The 20,987-nt window shown below is 46.8% G+C and overlaps 1 protein-coding gene across 1 annotated transcript in view; it reads left to right on the top strand.

The window, feature by feature from the left end:
• Positions 1 to 10,140: 10,140 nt before the first annotated feature.
• The window catches only part of FAM107B (family with sequence similarity 107 member B), an 86,434-nt gene continuing 75,587 nt past the window's right edge, over positions 10,141 to 20,987 (top strand). Inside the window, exon 1 of the mRNA XM_082647368.1 lies at positions 10,141 to 10,212. The gene's annotated coding sequence lies outside the window, so the exon portion shown is untranslated. The remainder of the gene's footprint in view (positions 10,213 to 20,987) is intronic.

Below are 20,987 nucleotides of genomic sequence, written 5' to 3'. Positions count from 1 at the left end.
ATTTGAAAAACAAAAACTGTATATATTTACAGTATGTAACATGCTGATTTGATACACACATACATAGTGAAATGATTACTACAGTCAAGCTAATTAACATAATCTCACATAGTTACCATTTTGTCTGTGTGTGTGTGTGTGTGTGTGTGTGTGTGTGATGAGAGCACTTGAAATCTATTCTCTTAGGAAATTTCCAGTACACAATACAATATTATTAACTATAGTCACCATGCTGTATATTATACCTGTAGGCTTATTCTTCCTACATAACTGCAACTTAGTACCCTTTGACCAGCATTTCTCCATTTCCCCTGCCTTCTTGCCCCTAGTAATGGCCATTCTGTTCTCTGCTTCTGTGTATTTGACTCTTTTATATTCCACATATAAGTGCGATCATGCAGTTCTGTTCTTTCTGTGTCTGACTTATTTTATTTTATTTTATTTTATTTTATTTATTTATTTTTTTGCGGTACGTGGACCTCTCACTGCTGTGGCCTCTCCCCTCGCGGAGCACAGGCTCTGGACGCGCAGGCTCAGCGGCCATGGCTCACAGGCCCAGCCGCTCTGCGGCATGTGAGATCTTCCCAGACCGGGGCATGAACCCGTGTCCCCTGCATCGGCAGGCGGACTCTCAACCACTGCACCACCAGGGAAGCCCCATATTTTCATAATGTCCTCCAGGTTCATCCACATTGTTGCAAATGGCAGGTTTTGTTTTGTATTGTTTTGGGGTTTTTTTGGCCGCGACATGCGGCATGTGGGATCTTAGTTCTCCGACCAGAGATGTAACCCGTGCCCCCAGCAGTGGGAGCGTGGAGTCTTAACCACTGGACTGCCAGGGAAGTCCCTCTTTTTCTTTTTAAGGCTGAGTAATATTCCATTGTATATACACATCACAATTTCTTTACTCATGGACAGACATTTAGGCTGTTTTCTTGATACACAATCTTGGCAACTGTGAATAATTCTGCAGTGAACCCGGGGGTGCAGATATTGTATCTCTTCAAAGTACTGATTTCATTTCCTTTGTGTGTACACCCAGAAGAGGGATTGCTGGATCATACGGTAGTTCTATTTTTAAGAAAACAATTTCCTAAAGAAAGAAGTAACTTGGAATTTTAATCAAGGAAAAACCAGAGGCCTGGGTCTGAGGGAGGAAGGCTTACATAACTTGTTATATTGGGTGGGGCCTGCTGGTGCCATGGCTTGGGCGATAGTGTTTGCTATGTGGGGCATATGGGAGGAGAGTAGTCCGTAGATGTCCATTCAATGAGGATTAAGTATCTGTGGTCCAGGCAGAATTTGCTAGAGATGGAGAGGAACGTGTGGATATGAGAGGAATATAGTGAAAGCAATGGATTGGTTTTGTGACCCAAGTGGACGTAGGGCCCGAGAGGAAATGAAGATTACCTAAAGTGGTAGGACTGATAGTGTCAGGGGTCCTCTTGATAAGGGGGGGTGGTGAGTAGGGAAGTTGTGAGTAAACAGGGAAGTTCTGCTTTTAATTGGTCACGTTGATAAGCTGTCTCTCAGAAAGATTAAGCATATCTCTGAGCCATGAATATCATTAATCATTCTGAAAATCAGTTTCCATAGTACTGGGCTCCTCCTATTCTGCAAGAAAATCTTAATTGCTGATCCCATTCATCAGTAGCATGTGGGACTCTCCCAGTTTCCTATTTCATTCTGAGTTGGTTGTGGCAAGTTGAATTTTTCTGGGAATTTTTCCATTTCACTTAAATTTTCAGATAAAGCTGTCCCTAGTGTTTCTGTATTCTCTTTTGAGTATCTTCGAGTATCAATAGTTATGCCTCCATTTTCATTCCTAATATTATTTTGACTTTGTCTCTCTTTCTGTCTCTCATCATTTTGGACAAAGTTTTGTCCATTTTATTGGTCTTTTAAAGAAAAAGTTTCATTCTACCTTTGTATTTCTCTCATTTATCCTTTTAAGTAGTTGTTTATGCACTCATGTAGATGAGAGCAGATGGCTTAAGCAGTTGTTGAGAGGAACGATCTGGGAAAAGCAGGTGCATGTCAAAGTACAGTTTCTTGCAATGTGTCTCAGCTGTTGACTTGCAGAAGGGCAGTCGTCAGGTCAAGCTGGAATAAGAACCAAGGCAGGTTGTTTCGGTGACTGAGAAACGCCTGGGGAGGATTACCAAACATCTCCAGAAACGAGCCTTCAGCTACCCCCGAAGGACTCTGCCCTTTTGTCAGTCATTCTTTCTCTCTTTCCTTATCAAGTTTAGCTCCTTATTAATTTAACATTATCCAGCTACAGTTAATATTAGGTAGCATTTGGTGGAACACATAAAAGAATGTTATTGCTCGAAGAGCATCTTTTAAAGCACAGGAATCATTAGCACTTCAAACGTATGGCAATTCTCTAGGCAGAGTTAATAAGCAAGCTTTCTCTGGCAAGATTTAACATTAACTGCATTTTGGACTTTAGGTGCAAGCCCAGAGTGGACTGAGCAGTCCTCCCTTTGCAGCCAAGATGGGACAGCAGCAGAAAAACCATTAATGCTGAAATTTTTAGATATAGCATATATGTATACACACACCTCTCTCTATATACATGTATATACATATGTGTGTGTGTGCGTAATAGTGCTGTAATTTTTACATGGAACATGCATTTATCTAGATTTATGTTGCAATAAAATCATTAACCACTAAGTCCAGAGGAAATAGCCTGCAGTGAGTTAAATATCTTGTCCAAAGTCACAAAGCTAGTTGGTAGCAGAGCCAAGATTTAGATCCCTTCTGCCCTAGCCTAGTCTTTTTTCTATAATTCCATGGACTTACTTTATTGCATTGCTTAAAAGGCAGGTAAGTATATATAAATGGCATTCAACTAGTTATTACCAATTCAAGCATTTTAAGGGATACTTCCTGCTAGAACTGTATCTGGAATGTAGAGCAAGAAGAAAAAGAAGTTGAAGCAAAATGTAGAGTGTTCTCAGTGAATTGGCCACTTGTTTTCTGTGCTAGTTATTCGAATCAGGAAGCGTATAGGAATTATCTTTATTATGCTTACGTGCAGAGATTGTTTACTCATTAATATTTACTATTAAGACATCTTAATATTTTTGACAGGATGAGCGTCTGAGTGTTTTTTCCCCTCCCTTTGCTTTTAGAGATTTTAGTTTTAATGTACAGGAAGACAGTCAGGAAATCCTCTTTTTCTGGTTTTGGATTTATGTAAAGAAAAAGACGTAAAACTCAGATCTTTGCATCATGCCCTAGTTGTTTATGTGACTAACAGCTGTTTCTTTTGACTCTTAGGCGATATTTAGTTGCAGATATTAATCACCATTATATTATAGAGTCCCTTTGATTTTAAAATTATGAATAACAAAGAGCAAGTGTTTTGTGAAAAAGGAAATCAAACATTTGAGGCAACTCATATATTAAAGGTTTTGAAATGACAACTCTCCTGAATTTTAAACTGTCTAGAAATGGCATAGTGTTCAGTTACACTATGAAGCACGGCTCTGTTGTGGAGTTTGCCAAATGCTTTGTAGCAGATAACTAACTATTAAAGGGGAGAGTGTTCATTTTTCTTAGTGGTACCATTAGCATATTTAATGAAGTGATTCCATTCCTGCGCTCACAAATGCTCATGCAAAGAGGCTATTTTAAAATAACAGCTCATGGGGCTTCCCTGGTGGCGCAGTGGTTGAGAGTCCGCCTGCCCATGCAGGGGACACGGGTTCGTGCCCCGGTCCGCGAAGACCCCACATGCCGCGGAGCGGCTGGGCCCGTGAGCCATGGCCGCTGAGCCTGCGCGTCCGGAGCCTGTGCTCCGCAACGGGAGAGGCCACAACAGTGAGAGGCCCGCGTACCGCAAATAAATAAATAAATAAATAAATAAATAAATAAATAAATAAATAAATAAATAAATAAATAAATAAAATAACAGCTCATGATCTTGCTTATAGCACATGCTTTTTGATTTGAGTCTGTCATTTTGATCCTTTCTAAGTACTACTAATTTTAAAAGGTACATATACGCTGTATTTGCTTGGCAAGCCATACATCTTTTCACAAAACACTTCCACAAATGAGTTCTATAAGTCTCTTCATTGAAAAGCATTATCTTCATGGTTATAGAATATTGCATTAGTGTGATGCAACAATGGTGCAAAGCAGTTAAGCAAAATCAAGGAAACACTTATGTGCATATTATTATGCTGTTTAAGTGATAAAATTAGTGTGCCATATTCTTAACTTTGTTTTCTTTTCCTAGTTTTTCAGTAGTCAGGTCATCACAGTTTAATGAAGACTTAGGACCCCTTGAGCTGTGTGGGAGCTAGCTTATTAACCTAACTGGGATTCCTTCTCAGGCCTGGCTTCTTCTGGTTTACCTAAGTAGCTGAGGAGCTTGTATGTGATACCTCCCCAAGGCCTCCATCTTCTGCCCGCCCTCACATCTGTAAGTTTTATACTAAAGAACATCTGTCCATCTGCCTATCAGTCCATCTATTTATATTCTGGATTGTATGGGCAGAATTCTGTCCCCTGGTATACACATACCTTCTCCCAGTCACTCAGTTATACACCAATCTAGGTACTGCTGGGAAGGGATTTTGCAACTCAAAGGAAGGTCTCAAATCAGTTGACCTTAAGATTGGGAGATGATCTGGGTGGGCCTGACCTAATCACATGAGCACTCTAAACCTGAGTCTAGAGGCAGAGATGGATGTGGGTGGAGATGAAGGGGGGCAGAGATTAGAAGCACCAAAGGATTTGCTGGGTGCTTGCTCACTAGATGATGGAAAAGGCCTCCTTAGTAAGGTATGTGGGCAGCTTTTAAGAGCTGAGAGTGCCTCCCAGTTCAGCCAAAGGAAGATGGGAACCTCAGTCTTACAACCACAAGGAACTGAATTCTGCCAACAGGACCTTGAGCTCCAGATGAAGTGAGCCATGAGTCCTGCCAACATCTTGATTTCTGCTTTGTGGGACCTTGGGTCGAGAATCCATCCAGGCCGTGCCTGACTAAAGCTGTGATGAGCTAATATATGTGGGCTAATTCTGTGGTAATTAGTTATGCAGCAACAGATAACTAATACACTGATTTAGAACCTGGTCAACCTTAGCTTCTTTAGCGTCCTAAAGCCTTTGTCCTTTCCTCCCCGCCTCTCATTCTTATATGAAACCAGAAGCAAAAAAGCAGAAATCACATACATACTTTAATCTCTCTGTTCAGGACGTGAGACCAGTAGCAATTTATTGAATCTGTTGTCGGTTTTATGTTTAATTGCAAAGGGTTTTGGCTGGTTTATAATCAGGATTTCCCTGAGACGACTGCTATCACCTGTCACAGCTACCCTCCATGCTGGAGTTCCTTAACTCTGATGCAGGGGAAGATTATTTGCAAACATGGCTACAACAACTCCTCCAATCGTACATAGCATCCTTGCACTCAGGTCCCTTTGAAATATGACCACCGCTTTGCCATCAAGGGGTGGAGCCCCCAAACCTTGGATATGGGCTAGGTCTGTGATATTTTCGAATGACAGAATGTAGCAGAGGTTAGACCTCGAGAGGCCTGATGGCTTCCTCTTTCACCCTCTTGGACCAGCTGCCCCGGGAGGAAGTCACCGTGAGCCTGCACCTGAGGGACCCAAGCAGACAACTCCTGTCAACATCTGGACTTTGAGGCCACTCAGGACAAGCTGTTCCCTAGCCAACCTCCCAGTGACAGCTAAACGCATGGTAGAGCCAAACAGAACAGAAAGCAGAGCAAAAACAAGGTATCCCAGCTGAGCCTCATTCAAATTGCCAATCCACAGCACTGTGAGCAAATCATTCATTCTTATGTTAAGCCACTATGTTTTGATGTGATGTGTTAGGCATTAATAGATAGCTGATACAGATATTAAAGAACATGACTTTAAAAATATGAATTGAAAATTAAGATTTTATTTCATTTTGAATGGATTATTCAAATGGTCTTTTTGAACGGATTATTCAAATGGTCACGGACACAGTGCAAAATTTAAGATACAGAACAGTATACATATAAAAATAAATTTCCCTCCTCTAGGGCAATGTTAAGCCTTTCTCATCCGTTTGGAGTTCTGCAGGATGATGGTTCGGGCATAAAGCAACTCTTTCAAGATTGTGTATAAGGAAAATGACCAAGTGGGAGATAAAGGACAACATATCTCATTCCAAGTTGATTTGCTTTGTTCCACTTTATGTCCCCACATGTTCATCTCTGCTTTCCTCACTTTTCCTTAGGAATGAATTTAAAAGACCCCCTATGTCAAAGCAAGAGGATGAGGTTAAAGTTGAGTATATGGGTGGTCTTGCGGGTGAGTGTTATAAGGTGGAAAATTATTATGTATGTTTTGCCGTAAAGTACGATTAGAGAATCTAACACCAGTGATTGGTTAAAGGACTCAAAAGCCACTCAGGGGAGAATTTTCTTTGTTTTGTATGTGGAGAAAGTGAGCAAAGGGCCTCTATATACCTGGTGAAGTGTGTCAGCCCAATAGTAGAAACCCAAGGAGGTACCACGGGCTCACCTGACCTTCCTGGGATTCTGTCCACATCCAGAATATGGAATCTACAGGATATCAGATTCAGGCTGAGAGTTAGGTGTCACCTGACATACTCCTGGGAGGTCTAGCTGTGCCCTGAAAATCCAGGCTTATTTATTGGACAAACATCTATCATGCCTCTACTGTGGTCCAGGCACTGTTGATAGAGGCTGTGGATACAAGTATAAATATCACTCTGGTCCATAATCTTTAAGTTCTTATTTCCAGAGTCCACCCACAGTGACTCCAGGGGCCCCAAGCCAAATTGGATACTTGATCCTGCCTGGATTAAAATCCCCCTAAGATTCTCAGGAATGTGAAATACGAGCCCCAAACAGTAGACTTAATGAATGGGTGTTGGCATCCTGTCTTTTAATAAAGCTTTGATTCAAGAAGTTCAAAGTAAATATTTGACGTACTTTTTTGTTTTTGGTTTAAAAGAAATAATGGTTCCTGATACAAAGGTAAGGCCAAGGCTGAGATCCTTGGGCATTAATACCTCAGTCTATGGAATAAGCTGTTTCTCACCAGGGCAGGGAAAAGGCTGTGTGGTCACTTATCACGTCTAGACACTCTGTCCACTGCCCTGGCATCATAGTAGTTTGTCCAGGCTGCTTTGAGGGGGGGTACATTATAGGCTCACTAGTGGGTCCATGCTTTTCTAGTGTTAAGAGTCTAGAATCTAATGCATTAGTCTGCTGAGCTGCCATAACAGTGGCTTAAACAACAGTCATTTATCTTCTCACAGTTTTGGAGGATGGAAGTCCAAGATCAAGGTGTCAGCAGTGTTGGTTTCTGGTGAGGCCTCTTCCTGGCTTGCAGATGACTACCTTCTAGCTGTGTCTTCACATGGCCTCCTTGTGTGCACAGAGAGACAGATCTCTGGTATCTCTTCCTCTTCTTATGAGGTCACCAGTCCTACTGGATTAGGTCCCCAACCTCATGACCTCATTTAACCTTAATCACCTCCCTAAAGGCCCCATCTCCAAATACAGTCACATTGGGGGGTTAGGGTTTCAACACATGAATTTGGGGAAGACACAATTCAGTCCCTAACATTTGTTATTTGCCAGATACTGGGTTAGGCAGGAGGATGTAAAGATATGTGTATCTATCAAGTATAAACTCTGCTCAAGGAGAGCACTTTTTTTTTTTTTTTTTTTTTTTTTGCGGTATGTGGGCCTCTCACTGTTGTGGCTAATCCCATTGCGGAGCACAGGCTCCGGACGCGCAGGCTCAGTGGCCATGGCTCACGGTCCCAGCCGCTCCGCGGCCCGTGGGATCCTCCTGGACTGGGGCACGAACCCGTGTCCCTTGCATTGGCAGGCGGACTCTCAACCACTGCGCCACCAGGGAAGCCCCAAGAGCACATATTTATAATACAGTGCACTAGTTATAAGGCCGTGCTAGGTATGGGAAGGGCAGAAAAGGTCCATTCAGTTTGAGCAGGTCAGCAAGTCTTCTCAGAGCAACTTGGATCTCAGACAGGAGAGAAGCTCTTGGGGGTAGGGGGGGTATGAAGGTGTGCTGGGTAGAGGGGAGGCATAGAAAAGCCTAACAGGTGACAGATTCTTTCATCCAGTCCTCATAGTCACAAAACAGGGCCGTTTAGCAAATACAACACTCTGGCTGAGTGGCACCATGGGTGTTTGTTTGGGGGATACAGCAAGAGCCTAGGGAAGTCATCAAGGTGATATCAAGAGGTACGCTGTGCTACGGGGTACCGTACGAAGGAGCTTGAACTTGGCCATGTGGTAGGGATTGGGCATCCCTTAAAGGGTTTTGAGAGCAGATGTGCAAGTGGAATGTTCACTGGGGAAGCAGTTTGGAGGAAAAGCATATGTGAGATTGGGGTCTGGGGACAGCTGGGGGGCTACTGCCACAGTGTGTTGACAGACCCCAAAGGCCAGCTGGGGCAGAGCCAGTGGGATGGGGACTGGAAGGGCTATCAAGCCGTCACACAGAACGTGCAGGACTTGGAATTGTCTCCCCTGTGAGGAGTGAGGGCAAAATCTAGGCTGGATCCCAGGTTCTGGTTTAGTGACTGGTGTATCCATTGTGAAGAACAGAACCAACATAACCCAAGAATGGGAGGGAAGTAAGACTTGCGGGAAACACCGTGGATAAAGTTCACACAGGTCAATTTCTTGGGTTGGGAAGGAGCCCATCTCTCTAAATCCTCTGGCAGGTGACCCCACCCCTCAGTGGGCTTCAAGGCCTAGGGATGACCAGGCTCTTGAAGTACTGTGACTTTCCAACATTTTTGGAGTAAGTAATTGGTTTACCAAAATCCATAATTGATATGACTTTTCTGTGTGATTGTGACCCAAGCTGTTTCAGTCAGAAAAGCTTCCCAGTAAATAAGCCCTTATTCATCTGTTGCCAAGAAAATTCAAAAGCTTTTGCTCTAAAATCCATTACCTGCTGTCTTTATTGTTTGTTACTCTGAAACATATCTCCCATTTTTTTACCTGCTGTGATTCACGTAGATTGTAATCTAAGAGTCTCGGGGTTGGGCAGAGAAGCGATTTGCTGTAAGGGAGCTGAGAAAAACGAAAATCCGAGAGGGAAAAAAACAAACCCTTTTCTCCTTCGCATAAGTTTTTTTTTTTTTTTTTTGCGCGGTACGCGGGCCTCTCACTGTTGCGGCCTCTCCCGTCGCGGAGCACAAGCTCCGAACGCGCAGGCTCAGCGGCAATGGCCCACGGGCCCATGTGCTCCGCGGCATGTAGGGTCTTCGCGGACCGGGGCACGAACCCGCGTTCCCCGCATCGGCAGGCAGACTCTCAACCACTGCGCCACCAGGAAACCCCCTTCGCATAACTTTAAATCTCCAATTACCCTTTGAAGAGCGAGGGCGAGGGGGAGGAGTCTGAGCAAATTCCCAGGTCACTGGGTTTCAGGCTCTGGCTGGACAGTACATCTGATTCCGTGTCCCTCTGAGTTTTCTTCGGTGACGTGTTGGCAGAATTTCAATGGGGACAGTCTCTCTGAATGTCACAGGAGTGGAGTGGCGATGGAGGCCAGACACCCACCAATCAACCAGTCCCGAATACTTGCGGTCGTGTGTGTGTGTGTGTGTGTGTGTGTGAGAGAGAGAGAGAGAGAGAGAGAGAGACAGACAGACAGACAGACAGACAGACACAGAGAGAGATCTTTGATTGTGGGCCTCGCAAACGGGCGCCTGTCACCTTTAATTTCCCATTTCTCTCTCTCTCATCCGGTGACACTCAGTTTTTTTCTTCCAATATTCCCTCTGCTTTGAGAGATTCCGAAGCCAACCAAACTAAAACCACAGAACGAAAACCTCCAGGAATCAAACTGACAGACTTTTTCCCGGCGCAGTCCCCGCGGGCCGCGGTCCGGAGCGCCGAGCTGCAGCCAGCGCGACGGGGCGTGTCCGGGGCGTGGCCTCAGCAGCCTAGCTCCGCCCAGCCTCGCCGCTTAATTCGGACGCGCGGGGCCGCGGGGTGTGAAAGAGCTTCTTTGCGCTGGACTGGCCGTGCCGCCGCCGCCGCCGCCGCCGTCGGAGCCGCAGTCGGAGCCGCCGCCCGCGCCGCCTCCCGGACGCCCTGAGCCGCCGGGCCGCTGGGCGCCGCCGCGGCCGCCCGGAGCGAGCGCCGCGGAGGGAGCCGCGCGCCTTTGTGCGCGCGCCGAGGTGGGTTCGCCTACCGCACTTACTTTGCACACAAAGACTGGGAGCGCGGGGGAGGCGGGGTGCCCGCCGGGGCCACTGCGCGGCCGGCCGGTCAGCCGCCCGGCTCCGACCCTTGACGCGAGGGTACCCCGGGCGGGAAGGGCCGCCGGGCTTCCCCTCCCCGTGGCCGGCGCTGGGCGGGGGTCCCTGCGTGCGCTGGAGGACGGCGCGCCGGGCGGTGGGCGTGCGGGGAGCCCGGGCCACCCCGCACCGTGCCGGGGACGAGCCCGGGGTGCGGGGTCGGGGCGTGGCAGGGGTCGCGCGCGGGGGTACCCGAGGCTCGGGAGTGCAGGGGATGGGGGGGTGGGCGCCGCGAGGGAGGCGAGCCTGAGCGGCCGCTCCGCTCGGCTTATTGTTGCTTCCTCGGCCCTGAAAATGGAGAGACCCTGCCTGGAGCGGGGATGCGCTGCCCACCGGGTGCGCCGCGCGCGGCCAGATGCCGAGCCCTGGGCGCCCGGCTCGCCCCCTGCAGCCCCGGCCGCCGCGGAGCCTCCTCCTCCTGGGCAAACAGAGGAGGGGCCGTGGAGGCTTTGCGCCGCTGGTTTAAAGGTGACCGGGGCACCGTTTCCAAACAGTCTGCAAGTAACTTTTCTATTTTTGCCTCTTCTCCGCTCCCGCTACTCCAGTGAACCCAGTATGTTGGGTGGCGTCTGCCCCCAAGGAGTCCTAAAATTTTGGTTCTCTTAACTTCTCCTCAAGCATCTTCAGGTCCCTCGGGGATGGCGTGGATGCGTCTGGCCAAGTTTTGACTTGCTGTGTAGGGGATGGTAACAGTCCCTCTGAAATGCGAAGCGGAATCCCGCAGAGGATAAATGCGGTATCTTTTTCTCTGCAGCAAGATACCATACCTTTCTTTCCTTGAAAAGACTTGACTTAATGACAGTAGAGCAAAGTTATTTAATGAAAATGAGTTTGATATTCAAGATAAATACAGAAAACCGGAATGCGGCCTGTTAGACTTTATATTTTTAACTTGAGGATTTCTTGCTAACAGGTACTTAGTTTCCCCGCCGGCCATGTGCCCTCTCCATCACTTTGGAGATTTTAGCTGTCCAAGTTGCTTTAAGTTGAAATAGTATCTGGAGGGCCTGTCTAGAGAAGATTTCTTAGTGCTAGTCTTTTCCAGTTTAAAACTTTTAAGTATAAAATTATATATATTTATTAAAAAATTGAAAAGAAATAGAGGGGAAAAAAAAGTCACTCATGTACCAAACCACCCAAACATACCCGGAGGATAAAGGCATCTTTGCTTCATTTATGGCTTGGCAGCCATGGTGTGGAAATGCATGTGTGTGAATGAATAAATCAGGGAGTTACTGATTATTAATCTTTACCACTCTTATCAGCCTAAAACACAATCTCTAATAACCGTAGTCTACAGCAGTGTTTTGCCAACAAGTCGTTTGAAGTGTTTTTCCTCATAGCCTTGCAGATAACCACCTATACAGAAGGGGGAGGGAAGAGAAAAAACAATGCAAGTTCCACTTAATAGGGAAGAACGGACAGATAGAAGCGTTTAATGTACTATATTCTTTGGATTTCAGGAGTAGTTTCAGATTGGCTTTTTTTTTTTAATAAAAGTAAACCTTTTGGCTTTTAACATATTCAAAAAAATAAAATTGTGTTCTGAGATCCATGAGAAATATGTGATGGAAAGGAACTCTTTGTAGAACAAGGAATAGCCATGGTTTTGTAGCTGGTGACTTGCTTGCTTCTAAAAGACCTTGCGCCACGTGCCTGTGTTCTGTGAAAAAACAAAAACAAAAAACACATTGTTCCACCCCAGATTTAGCCACTGAATGCTTTTGTCATTACATACTTTTATTTTCCACTTGTAAAATGTTCCGACATTTAATTTCTCCAATATGCAAAGTTAAAAAGAGGTTTTGGAGACAACTGTTAGAAGTACTAGACTGATCACTAGGATGATGCAATACTTTTTGAAATCAGAAGAATTTGCAAGGAGGAAGTTGTGGTTATGTACTGTCAGGTGCAATCTTTGTTCCTGTTTCTAACGTGGGGCTCCTTAATCTGTGAGTGTGCTTGGACGGGTTATGGTGCAGTACAGTCAGCCCTCCGTATCCCCAAGTTTCACATCCCCACATTCAAACAACCAAGGATCGAATCCGCAGGTGCCAAACCCACGGACACAGAGGGCCGACTGTATTCATTTTACTGCACCATTTTATATCAGGGACTTGAGCATCTGCGGATTTAGGTATCCTCGGGGGTCCTGGAACCAATACCCTGTGGATATGGAGGGTCAACGGCAGTGACCTGTGAGTGACTGTGTAAAGTGTGTAATCTGCTGTAATAATGGCACCTCTCTCCAACCATAAGTCAAAAGAAACTAAAATAGGGGCCATCAGAATCTCTCAATCTCATTTTTCAACCCTGCTATGACCTTGAACGGTCTGAGCAGCACAGCCAAGCTGGACGTGAGGTTAGAGTTGAGCTGTTTTGCTCTTAAAAGTTCTGCTGCCTCGCAGGGTGGAGAGAAAAGTTTGGGAGTGGTCCAGGGTTACAGACTCGTATGGCTCTTTGTGATGGCCAGACACCTGTCCCTGTTGCCTGGAGATTCCATTCATGGGATGTTTAGAAGCAGACTTGGTTTGTGCTTGAGAGAAGTGCTCTGAGAGATCCGGGTCCTGAACTGTAAGTGGTAGGATGGATGCTGTCCACCCTCCCTCCCTCCCTCCCTCTCTCGCTTCCTTCCTGTTACTTTTTTTTTTTAACATCTTTATTTGAGTATAATTGCTTTACAATGGTGTGTTAGTTTCTGCTGTATCACAGAGTGAATCAGCTATATGCATACATATATCCCCATATCCCCTCCCTCTTGCATCTCCCTCCCACCTTCCCTATCCCACCCCTCTAGGTGGTCACAAAGCACCGAGCTGATCTCCCTGTGCTATGCGGCTGCTTCCCACTAGCTATTTAATGCCACATGTAAAGGTGGAAAAGACTTTTAAAGATTTTTTTGGGGGAGTGGTTAAGGCATGGAAAACTTTTCTCCAAAAAGAGGGGACATAGTAGGTTAGTAATATAGCTTCATATTCTTAATGCCCCATCTGCCCCTTCCCTCCAGAATTCTCTATGCAAATGTTTGGAGAAAAGGGGCCAGGAGGTTTGGTTGGGTGAGGTCTAGATTTTAGGCATTTTTAGAAGTCCCCGGATATCTTGAGATATTGACTTGTCAGCCTTCTTTAAGTCTGGAGAAAGTAGCTGTGAGCACTGACCCGTTTTTGCATCTCACTTTGGGCTCATGTCATGTAGGGAAAGCTCTGTGCAGCTAAGGAGTCCGTGTGCGCAGCCCCGGGCCACTTAGTGCTGGGATGACCTGATGATGAGACTTCCCTGCGTTTTTTTTGTGTAATTTCCTTGTTTAAGCTTGGCCTTGTTTTGCTTTTCCTTTGTGAAGCAGACCAGTTTCTCCCCTTTTCCTTCTTGTGCAAGAGGTGCTGGGCCCCATCCGTCTGAACTTTAAACTTTTCCTTACACTCAGTACCTAGGGAGCTCCGCTGAAAAGGAGTCGATGCTTTCCACTGCATCTGATGCTGCTGATTGCTAGATCCCATCAGTAAAAGAAAGAAAATGATTGGCCAGCTGCCACTTAGTCCTGGTAAATCGTCGAGTGGTTATTTTTGAGGCTGCTGGGGGAAGCTTTGTTTTCTATTCATTCCTTCATTGAACAGACATTTCCTTATTGCTTCCCGTGTGCCCGCACTGCCCTTGCATCGGGCATACCGCAGTTGACAAGTCCCAGGGGGTCCCTGTCCACATGGCAGGGCAGGGGAGGAAGATATTTAAAGAATTGCATGAGTTACACAGACATTGTCTGATGACCGTGATATTAAGAGCTGTGAAGGGAAGGTAGCACTTTGTGAATTAAGGCATCTCAGCAAGAATGATGGAAATCCCACCTAAGGCTGCGGGACTGGGTTTCTGACTCTAAGGTGAAGGGTAGGGGGAGAGGCGTGAAGGGTAGGGCGAGAGGCGTGGAGGGCACCGAGTGTGATTTGCCCGGGGCTGATCAGTTTAAGAGCAAGGTGTAGGGGCTTGGCGGAAGAGATTTGCAGGACTGTTTGGTTGTGTTTAGAATTCGGCTGAGGGGTTGGGACGCTTTCTAGGGCAGAATTGAGGAGGGACTGGGAAATTGTAGTCTTGTTTGCGTGTTCTTGCTGAAGGTAAACCTGCCAGCCGGTGGCCCTGGGAAGCCAGCTGTGGTGGGGACATGGCGCGCCCACCCCAGGTTCTGTTACAAATGAAAAGGTAAGAGGGGGATGTGGGGAAATCGTGGGAAGACTTATTTAAGAATGTTTTCCAGACTCAGGTGAACTGTAGGAAGGAAAATGGAGAGCAATGTAGAAAAAGGAAGGACTGCTGCTTTAACACAAGGTGGACTCTTTAGCAGTTCCATCCTTCCAAGGATCTCATTTAAGGCCAAGCAGCTGGTCAGAGCAGTTGTAAAGCAGTAGCTGTGGTCTGTGTTGTGTGTGCCTGGGGAGAGGTGGGAGGGACGCGTACTTTGGTGACAGTAATTGTCCCTACCCACCGCATAGTCTAAGAGTTTTGTGGTGTGAAGAAAAGCTCCCTCCACCCTTAGAGCCATGAAACAATGTGATTCTGGGCTGTCCTCAGTGCTATTCCTGGTCATGCTACTGAATTATAAATCCTTAGCAGTTGTTACACGGAGAAATCTTAAATGGGGAATTGCAGAGCCTAGGCAGAAGATAGAAAAAGTGCAGGTAGACCAGCTGTCCGCATCCTGGTGGGTGGTAGGTGCGCGTTGTCTGGAGGATTTTTCTCGCCTCGTTCTCTGTTCTCCTTTCTGTTGTCAATGCCAAGTGTGTGATAGTGGAGCCTCTGTGGCCCTGTTCAGTGCCAGCCCTGGGCGGAAGAGGTGGGGTTGGGGAACGGGGCGTGTTAACGAATGTGCCATACAGTTTGGAGCTTTGAAACCAGGTGTGTCTGAGCTAGTACCAGGCCCCGGCTTTGTGACCCCCACAAGTTACAGAGCCCCCGGGGGCTTTAGTGCTCTTGTTTGTGAGATGAACTTTGTAAGATCTACCTCCGAGGGCCTGAAGCCCCAAACACGTGGTCCCTGAGCGTGGCCGGCCAGAGGCGTTTAGGCTTTTGCTTTGTCGCCCACAGATTTTTGGTAACAGTGATGATGCCAAGATGCCGATGAGGGACACTGGTGCGGGGTGGCAGAGGACGAGGGGCTTCTCCCTTCTCTCCTTATCTGACCTTTCAGGATGCCTTCACGCCTTCAGGAGGGTTTTAGAGATCCTGGCTTTGCTATCAGAAATGGCATGTTTCATTCTATTCTTGGACACAGGTTCTGGCACCCTTCATAAAGCGACGTAACCAAGTGTCCGGGAGAGAGGCCGTGATCCTGTGGTGTCAGCTTTTCTGTGTCGTTATTAGTATATATGTAACACAGCGCACTCTGTGAGCGTTCAGATTAAAACTCACGTTTTATCCAGGTTTTTGAGGCATCTGGGCCTGATACATGCTCATGAGTTTACAAAACCATGCAGTGCTCTTACAAACTCCCACTGTATAAATAATCAGAAGTTGTTTCTGGATGTCTAATGGAGAGGTACGAAAATTCCCCTGTGCTGGAGGAGGTTAAGAGTGTCATTGTGAATATGGATATATAGAAGGACTTTCTTTAGAATGTTCTTTTCCCTTACAACTTAATGTCATTTAAAATAGATAAAGTGGGACTTCCCTGGTGGTGTGGTGCTTAAGAATCCGCCTGCCAATGCAGGGCACACGGTTCGAGCCCTGGTCCGGGAAGATCCCACATGCCATGGAGCAACTAAGCCCGTGTGCCACAACTACTGAGCCCACGAGTCACAACTACTGAGCCTGCCCTCTAGAGCCCGAGAGTCACAAATACTGAGCCTACATGCTGCAACTACTGAAGCCTGCGTGCCTGGAGCCCATGCTCTGCAACGAGAAGCCACTGCAATGAGAAGCCCATGCAATGCAGCAAAGAGTAGCCCCCTGCTCGCCGCAACTAGAGAAAGCCCGCATGTAGCAACGAAGACCCAACGCAGCCAAAAGAATAAAAAATAAATAAATTTAAAAAGTAAATAAATAGGGGCTGCCCTGGTGGCGCAGTGGTTGGGAGTCTGCCTGCCGATGCAGGGGACACGGGTTCGTGCCCCGGTCCGGGAAGATCCCACATGCCACGGAGCGGCTGGGCCCGTGAGCCATGGCGCTGAGCCTGCGCGTCCGGAGCCTGTGCTGCGCAACGGGAGAGGCCACAACAGTGAGAGGCCCGCGTACCGAAAAAAAAAAAAAAAAAGTAAATTAATAAAATAAAACAGATAAAGCTGTGGTCAGGGTTCTTTGTCTTCCTTTCCTTTTTTCACGGATGCCCAGAGTAGTGTAGTGTGTTGGAAAGAGGGAGGCCTAGTGTTCTAAAATGTTCGGAATCCTGGGCCCAGGGACACCATTAATTAGTACGCATGTGGTTTTCGAGCAGGTCATTTATTTCTCTTTCTCTACTTTCTCATTTATGAAATGCAGATAATCACCCTTGCCTACCTCTTAGAGTGGTCTTAGGGTGAGTTGGAAGCCTGCCTTTGTTTTACCTGGTGGAACGCTTGGGACCATCAGTTGTCGTTCCTGGGACTGCCATAGGGTTCAATAGCGTGCCAGCCACCCCTTCTAGGATCAGGTGACTCTTGCCGGGTGAGAGGAGGCAGGGCACAGGATGGTCAGGGGGACTGGCCGCAGTGTCCTTCGCGTTCCTGCTGGGGGCGGGCAGGGAGCATCGGTTATTCTGTGCTCGTGGAACGTGGCACCGTGGACGTGTACTAGACTGTCAGACTAGAGTGCAACCTGGCTTAGGCAGGTAACCTCGTAGGGCTTCCATATTCTGATCTGTGAACTGTAATTATAATAAATATTTTTATTATTACCAACTAACAGTTCTTGGGCACTTCCTATGTGGCAGGTGTTGTGCTGAGTGCTTCGTGAGAGTTCTTTATTCCTTCAGCAAGTATTTAACGTGTTTTTCTCTATGCCAGACCCTGTGCCAGACTGTGGGGCACGTGGGTAGGACAGTGTCAAAATCCTGCTTGCGTGGAGCTTGTCTTCTAGTGGGAAGACAGAGTGTAAAGGAGAACGTAGATGATGTGATTCCAGGCAGTGTCACTGCTGTGGAGGAAATGAGGTGGAGGGGTTGGAGTCCGGCAGGGGCAGAGGTGGGGTTTTTAGTAGGGTGAGGCCCCTCTGAGGAGAACTTGAGCTCTGAATGAGGGAAGGGGTGAGCCTCACCCCCGTCCGTCTGTGCAGAGGCAAGGGCGGATAACGGCCCAGGGGCCAGAGGTGCTCATCAGGTGGGGCCTGCGGGCTGTAGGAGACCAGGGGAGGGTCCTGAGCAGGAGATGGTGGAGATCAGCCTTGTGTGTGTAAATACCCGCCTGCAGCCGTAACTGCAGAGGCCAGAGTGGAGGCAGGCGGACCCGTGGGAGGCTTCTGTGAGTCCCCGAGGACTGGGGTGGAGCTGGTGAGAAGTGGGTGGATGGATACCTGAAATATCCTGAGGATGGAACCCTCAGGACTTGGTCATGGATTGGGGCAGATATGGGAAAGGGGAGAAGTCATGAGTGATACCTCTGTGTTTAGCCTCAACCCCTGGGTGAAGGGGGCACCGTTTATTGATCTGGGAAACTTGGGGGAGGATTATAGATGTGCTCCAACAGCTCTGACAGGAATACTGTTAGGGTTGCCATTTCACAGATGTGGAACCTGAGGATTAGAGAAGTAACAAGTTTGCTGTAGGACTAAGCCGGGTCAGGATTAGGATCCAGGGCTGGTCCTGGCCCGAGCCTAGCGTCCTCAGCTGTTTGGCTGTGCTCTGCAGAATATGTGAGTTTGCTGTCAGAATAGATTGGTGTGAAAGGACTTGTGCAGGCACTGTGAAAGCACATCTTTTTTTCCCTCAGTACAGCTTATTGAGGTATCAGTTATGTACCGTGCAATTCACCCATTACAAGCATACAGTTCCATGATTTTTAGTCAGTTTGTACTGTTGAGCACCATCACCCCAGTCCAGTTTTAGACTCTGTAGTCAATTCCTCTTTCCATCCCCAGTTTCAGGCAGACACTGATCTTCTGTGTCTAAGGTTATGCCTTTTCTAGAAATTTCCTACACAGAGAATCATACAATATGTGGCCTTTTGTGTCCAGTTTTGTTCATTTAACAGAGTGTTTCTGAGGTCCATTCATTGTGGCACACCGTGTCTGCTCTTAAGGAACATTTTTTGCCTTGGCCAGAAAGAGGTACTCTGTGCTGATGAGAATGATTTCCAGGGAGATGGGCCTTCAGATGATGAAACATAATGATGGCTAGCATTTCCTGAGCATTTCCGATTATGCCAGGTGTGGTTTCATTCATTATCTTCTGTGGTCTTCCAAGAAGTTCTGTGAGGGAGGTACCGTTAGTGTTAGTGTTTTACATATGAGGAAAGTAAGCATAGAGAGATGAAGGAGCTTGCCCCAGGTTCTAAGAGCTGGGATCAAATTTGGGCCTCCTCTCTGCAGAACTTTGCCTCGGCCAAGACTCAAGACTCCACATTCCCTTAACCCTGTTGATAAAACTTTTTTTGCGGTACGTGGGCCTCTCACTGTTGTGGCCTCTCCCGTTGCGGAGCACAGGCTCCGGACGCGCAGGCTCAGCGGCCATGGCTCACGGGCCCAGCCGCTTCGCGGCATGTGGGATCCTCCCGGACCGGGGCACAAACCCGTGTGCCCTGCATCGGCAGGCGGACTCTCAACCACTGCGCCACCAGGGAAGCCCTTGATAAAACTTTTGACTCTTAGCCTCAGAAAGGGCTTGGAATCCCAGTTGGAATAAGGCACTTAGCAGGTAAATCTAAAACTGTAGCTTTAAGGAGGATATTTATGACTGCGTTTTAGTTTGGGCATCATCACATGGAAAGGATGATGTCTTAAAGTGATCCTTTAGTGAAGGAGCTTCCTTAGGTATGGTGTGAGCGTGGCACCAAATTCCAAACACAGAATTATGTCATTAGGCAGAGCTTGTGTTTTTGAGTTGGTCTTAAATATTACGTTTATCAGAAGTACCATTTTTTTGGTATGAAGTTTCCCAAGGCTGTTACCTTGTTATTAATGGGTGGAATTAGGCATCATGTATTTTTCAAAGTGTTTTATGTCATTATATTAGATGCTAATACAATTTTCCCTTCTATGTAACAATCCTGCATTTAAACAGTAGTTTTTCCAATTCATGTATAGTCCATATTGGAGGATTTTGTGCTCCCCATTGCAGAGGAGTTCTTTGTGCATCACAAATATCTGAACGTTTTGAGAAGATTTTTAAACACTTCATACCTTTCTGTCTGTACACTTGGGTGTTCATCTTGCTTCCTTCTCTCCCATTTCATAGGTACCCTGCTTGCTTCAAATGTTAACTTCTCTGTTCAGAGCATGGATTTTACGCTGTTTACATGAATGGGTTTCCTGTGAAGCCCAAGGCTGCTAGAATCCTGTTGGCTATAATTGTGCTCAGGAACCTGTACATTTCCTCTCTAGATTGCCCCAGGTACTGCCTCTTTTTCTACCAACGAGGATCTCCTGCATCTTCTTACTGAGAGTTTCCCCTTCCTGAGCAGAGCTGGATGTGGCCCAGCCATCCATGGCTCAGTTTCTGCTCACGGGCCCCGCCCTTTCAATTGGAGAGTGGCTGAATTGCAGTTCCAGACCATCAGAAGGCAAGGGGTGGGGCAGCCCCGGAATATGTAGGACTCCCCATCTTCCCTGCATTGATTTCACCCCTCATTAGCTTAAAAATGTCTTTTGATAGTTGGTTTCTCACACCAGGGTCTGAACAAAGCTCACACATTGCATTTGATATGCTCCATCCTGTTCTCCCTGTTACTGCTTTGTGGAAGAAGCTAGTCCGTTGTCTTGCAGACGGTCCCGCATTCTGGATTTGGTGAGAGTTTTCTCTTTAAACGTGTTCCACCAACCTCTGTATTTCTGTAACCTGAAAGTTAGAACGAAAGCTTTATTAGATTTGTTGATGTAAAACAACCAGTTATTTTCCCAGCAAAATGGCTTTGTTTGAGAACAGCAAAGAATCGCATTTTGGGACCTAAAACTTATGGCGACCCACAGGTAAGTCCAGAGAACAGAGAAGAGGAACAATCTTTTCTAGAGGAGAAGGATTTGGCCGGGACTGTTATAAACAAAGAGTCCATTGGAGGAAACTGGGAATTCAAAGTATAGTGGCTTTTCATTGGGTGACTTGTGACAGCCTCTCATTGGCTGGGCTGTTGCCAGGCGTAGAAACCCTTCTTTCCTCCTGCTGAGTGGTAAAGTAATAACCTTCTTTCTGTTGGAGATGCAGAGGTATCTCTTTTACTTGGGGTCTGCAGTTGACATAGAGTGGTAGGGCATGAAAACTCCCCCTTCTGGCTTCCTGATTCCATTTTAAATGAGGTTTCTGTTTATTATTTTTCATAGATTCACGTTCAGGTTTAGGGGGGCAAGATTAGTTTGTTGGCCGTGTTGTACACTTCGTGTCCCATCGTCTCAGGACGGTGTCTGGTTGTCTCCCTTGTAGTGATATTGAGGTTGATCGTTGGGTCCATGTGCTGGGAGTTTGATCCTTTCATTGTGAATTTCCACATCAACCTTTCTCCCAGGGTCTGTTAGCTTTCATTGAGGACTGTTGCCTGAATTGATCATTT

Source organism: Grampus griseus, assembly GCF_964374135.1.
Source record: "Grampus griseus genome assembly, chromosome: 2".
NCBI lineage: Eukaryota > Metazoa > Chordata > Mammalia > Artiodactyla > Delphinidae > Grampus > Grampus griseus.
This window is presented reverse-complemented; position numbering and strand designations above follow the sequence as displayed.